The sequence below is a fragment of the Hyla sarda genome, chromosome 3, assembly GCF_029499605.1.
Source record: "Hyla sarda isolate aHylSar1 chromosome 3, aHylSar1.hap1, whole genome shotgun sequence".
NCBI lineage: Eukaryota > Metazoa > Chordata > Amphibia > Anura > Hylidae > Hyla > Hyla sarda.
In genome coordinates this window covers 427,840,586-427,845,746 of record NC_079191.1, presented here as the reverse complement: position 1 = coordinate 427,845,746, position 5,161 = coordinate 427,840,586, and the positions used below count along the sequence as shown (strand labels likewise).

The 5,161-nt window shown below is 45.7% G+C and overlaps 1 long non-coding RNA gene across 1 annotated transcript; it reads right to left on the bottom strand.

Annotated features, from left to right (window-relative positions):
• Positions 1–4,574: 4,574 nt before the first annotated feature.
• On the bottom strand, positions 4,575–5,161 carry LOC130360874 (uncharacterized). The gene is made up of 2 exons (XR_008890852.1): positions 4,985–5,161; positions 4,575–4,883 (listed from the first exon to the last, which is right to left on the bottom strand). It is a non-coding gene; the product is annotated as an uncharacterized LOC130360874 (long non-coding RNA).

Below are 5,161 nucleotides of genomic sequence, written 5' to 3'. Positions count from 1 at the left end.
AGTTTCCCGGGCTTTCAGGGGCCCTCCCCTGGGTATTTATAGCTGTGGTGCCTCCCTTCCCCCCTCAATCTGCCCAGGACCCAGAGTTTTGCCCTCCCTCCCTCCCTTTTTGTATCTCTGGTTGTTGTAAGTCACAGCTTGGCGGTAAGAAGACGGTGAAAGCGGGGTCAACCCGGGGTAGACCTCCACACAGGACAGTGTGGCAGCACCTCTCGGGTTGGTAAGAAGCCAATCGGTGTCTTTGTTACAGTTAAATTGTTATTTATATAAGTAATTTTATAAATAAAGCTGTGGCCGATCCCCACCCACGGAAAAGTTGAATTGTTGTTGTGTCAGTTATTATTTAATTATTTATTGTAGTAAGGGGGAGGGGTAGTTATAGCCTGCTAGGAGCTAATTGGGTCTCAACAGTCTGCTGAAATGCTTCAGCATGCATCCAGGGCAAACGCCGAGGGGGGCCATGTAAGCCGCAAATCGCAAGGGAAATCGCCCTTGCGATCTGCGGCGATACCCGGCTGATCGGGTCTCTGGGACCCGACCGCCCGGTAATTTTGCATGATCCCGGTTGTCACAGACAGCCAGGACCATGCTGGAGCCTAGGAGCGAGGTGGCAAGCCGGCCACCTCCTCCTATCCCCTGCGATACATCGGTTAGTTAACCGACCAATCGCAGGGGGGGGGGGGTTACTTCCTCCCGCCCTGCCCGGCCCCTGGAAGTCCGGAGAGGACGGGAGGAAGACCGGAGGACGCGGCGGGGGACGGGGGAGTGCTGGGGACCGGCCCCGATACTTACCTCATCCCTGAAGACCCGGATCCCGGCGATGAAGACGGCGGCGGCGGCGACAGGTGAGTGGATCTTCAGCCGTGGTCGGGCCCTTTACAGCAATGCACATTGCCGTAAAGCGACATGCATTGCTGTAATGGGACCCTGTATACTACAACTCCCAGCATGCCCAGACAGCCCTTGGCGTCTGGGCATGCTGGGAGTTGCAGTTTTGCAACATCTGGAGGTCCACAGTTTGGAGACCACTGTGCCCTTCCAGATGTTGCAAAACTACACATCCTCAGCATGCCCTTACTGTCCAGGCATGCTGAGAGTTGTAGTTCTGTAACATCTGGCCCTTCAGATGTTTCAGAACTACAACTCCCAGCATGCCTGGACAGTTTTGGCATACTGGGAGTTGTAGTTTTGCAACATCTGGAAGGGCACAGATTGGGAACCACTGTATTAGTGGTCTGCAAACTGTAGTCCTCCAGGTGTTGCAAAACTAAAACTCCAAGCATGCTTGGAGTTGTAGTTCGGCAACATCTGGCTCTAAAGATGTTGCCGAACTACTACTTCCAGCATGGCTGAGAATGTTTGGGAGTTGTGGTTTTGCAACAACAGGAGGCACACTGGTTGGGAAACATTGTCTGTTTCCTAACTCAGCGTTTCCCAACCCGTGTGCCTCCAGCTGTTGCAAAACTATAACTACCAGCATGCACTGATAGACTGTGCATGCTGGGAGTTGTAGTTTTGCAACAGCTGGAGGTTCCCCCCCCCCCCTGTGAATGTACAGGGTACATTCACATGGGCAGGGGCTTACAGTGAGTATCAGGCTGCAAGTTTGCGATGCAGCAAATTTTGCGCGGCAGCTCAAACTCGCAGTGGGAAACTCGCCGTAACCCCCCGCCCATGTGACTGTACCCTAAAAACACTACACTACACTAACACAAAATAAAATAAAAAGTAAAAAACACTACATATACACATACCCCTACACAGCCCCCCTCCCTCCCCAATAAAAATGAAAAACGTCTGGTACGCCACTGTTTCCAAAATGGAGCCTCCAGCTGTTGCAAAACAACAACTCCCAGTATTGCTGGACAGCCGTTGACTGTCCAAGCATGCTGGGAGTTTTGCAACAGCTGGAGGCACCCTGTTTGGGAATCACTAGCATAGAATACCCCTATGTTCACCCCTATGCAAATCCCTAATTCAGGCCTCAAATGAACATGGCGCTCTCACTTTGGAGCCCTGTCGTATTTCAAGGCAACAGTTTAGGGTCACATATGGGGTATCGCCGTACTCGGGAGAAATTGCCTAACAAATTTTGGGGGGCTTTTTCTCCTTTCACTCCTTATGAAAATGTGAAGTTGGGGGTCTACACCAGCATGTTAGTGTAAAAAAATAAATTGTTTACACTAACATGCTGGTGTTGCCCTATAATTTTCATTTTGACAAGAGGTAAAAGGGAAAAAAAGCCCCCCAAAATTTGTAATGCAATTTCTCCCGACTACGGAGATACCCCATATGTGGGCGTAAAGTGCTCTGGGGGTGCACAACAAGGCCCAGAAGGGAGAGTGCACCATGTACATTTGAGGTGATTTGCACAGGGGTGGCTGATTGTTACAGCGGTTTTGACAAACGCAAAAAAAACAAAACCCAACATGTGACCCCATTTCGGAAACTACACCCCTCACGGAATGTAATGAGGGGTGCAGTGAGAATTTACACCCCACTGGTGTCTGACAGATCTTTGGAACAATGGGCTGTGCAAATTAAAAATTTCGTACAGACCACTTTTCCAAAGATCTGACAGACACCAGTGGGGGTAAATGCTCACTGTACCCCTTGTTACGTTCCTCAAGGGGTCTAGTTTCCAAAATGCTATGCCATGTGGGGGTTATTTTGCTGTCCTGGCACCATAGGGGATTCCTAAATGAGACATGCCCCCCTAGCAAAATTTGCTCTCAAAAAGCCAAATATGACTCCTTCTCTTCTGAGCATTGTAGTTCGCCCAAGGTGCACTTCAGGTCAACTTATGGGGTACCTCCATACTCAGAAGAGATGGGGTTTCAAATTTTGGGGGGTATTTTTTGCTTTTAACCCTTGCAAAAATGCGAAATTTGGGGGGGAAACACCCATTTTAGTGAAATTTTTTTTTTTTTACGTATGCAAAAGTCGTGAAACCCCTGTGGGGTATTAAGGCTCACTTTATTCCTTGTTACGTTCCTCAAGGGGTCTAGTTTCCAAAATGGTATGCCATGTGGGTTTTTTTTTTGCTCTCCTGGCACCATAGGGGCTTCCTAAATGCGACATGCCCCCGAGCAAAATTTGCTCTCAAAAAGCCAAATATGACTCCTTCTCTTCTGAGCATTGTAGCTCGCCCGTAGTGCACTACAGGCCAACTTATGGGGTACCTTCATACTAAGAAGAGATGGGGTTACAAATTTTGGGGGGTATTTTCTGCTATCAACCCTTGCAAAAATGTGAAATTTGGGGGGAAACACACATTTTAGTGAAATTTTATTTTATTTTTTTACATATGCAAAAGTCGTGAAACACATGTGGGGTATTAAGGCTCACTTAATACCTTGTTACGTTCCTCAAGGGGTCTTGTTTCCAAAATGGTATGGCATGTGTTTTTTTTTTTTGCTGTTCTGGCACCACAGGGGCTTCCTAAGTGCAACATGCCCCCTAAAAACCATTTCAGAAAAACGTACTCTCCAAAATCCCCTTGTCGCTTCTTCGGTTCTGAGCCCTCTACTGCACCTGCTGAACACTTTACATAGACATATGAGGTATGTGCTTACTCGAGAGAAATTGGGCTACAAATATAAGTATACATTATCTCCTTTTACCCCTCGTAACAATTCAAAAATTGGGTCTACAAGAACATGCGAGTGTAAAAAATGAAGATTATGAATTTTCTCCTTCACTTTCCTGCTATTCCTGTGAAACACCTAAAGGGTTAAAACGCTGACCGAATATTATTTTGAATACTTGGGGGGGTGCAGTTTTTATAATGGGGTCATTTGTGGGGTATTTCTAAGATGAAGACCCTTCAAATCCACTTCAAACCTGAACTGGTCCCTGAAAAATAGTGAGTTTGGAAATTTTGTGAAAAATTGGAAAATTGCTGCTGAACTTTGAAGCCCTCTGATGTCTTCCAAAAGTAAAAACACGTCAATTTTATGATGCAAATATAAAGTAGACATATTGTATATGTGAAAAAAAATATATATTTTGAATATCCATTTTCCTTAAAAGCAGAGAGCTTTCATAAAATTTTTCATAAAATTTTCAAATTTTTCACCAAGAAAGGATGCAAGTTCCAATTTTTTTTTTTACCACTATGTTAAAGTAGAATATGACACGAAAAAACAATCTCGGAATCAGAATGATAACTAAAAGCATCCCAGAGTTATTAATGTTTAAAGTGACAGTGGTCAGATGTTCAAAAAATGGCCGGGTCCTAAGGTGTAAAATGGCTGGGTCCTTAAGAGGTTAAGGGCCAGTGCACATACCCAAAAGTTAATCCTTTTCAACCGTATGACCCCTAGCAAGTTCCCTACATGAGTCCCATTCTTCAGAAAAAGGCTCGTGCACAGAACCTGCTGGGTGTCCTACGGTTGCCTCGGCAACTGTCCCACCCAGCATCAGCTGCCTCTCCCTGCACCGCATTCTGCAGATCGCGCAGGAGAGAAGCTTTGGACATTTAAAATAAAAAATAAAAACTCATGTCATCCATTTTGCTAACACTATTTTTCACACACAGAAATAAAATAAATGAGTCGAACAAGTCAAAGAACTGTTTTAAAAAAGGGGGAACTTTATTTATTATTTCTTACAATGTTTGTGTAGGGATTTTATGTAACCTCCATCACTCACTAAGAGCGAACAGTAACTAATACTCAGGACAGGAAAAACCTCCAGAGGGGAGGAAACCTGTAGGGAATCCATGGCTACTGTACTGCCCTTCCTCTGGGCATACTAAAGGAGGTTACCTCTAGAATTTGGGCAAAGTGTCTGTGTATGTGCGGGATTCCAGGGGTTATGTCTTCATCCAACTTCTTGCTGTAGGTCCGGAAATGCGACTCCACATGCTGGAAATACTGCATCTAAGATAGGAAAAGAAAAGATAGATTATCTACATGTTTATTATAGAAATGCACATGGAACTGCACTAAAGACCTTTAGGACACAACAATATGACACTTACCGGCAGTCACAGTCATGTGTATGAGTCTCCATTCCCGGGTACAGCGTCCAGCATCGGCCTCTGACTGATGAACAATGAGCAGGAGCCGTGTTATTTCTGCTCAGTGCTGCTCCCTGGTGGACAATGGTTATGACATCACATGTGTGACACGCTGCTCCTCCTGGGAGTTCTATTTGA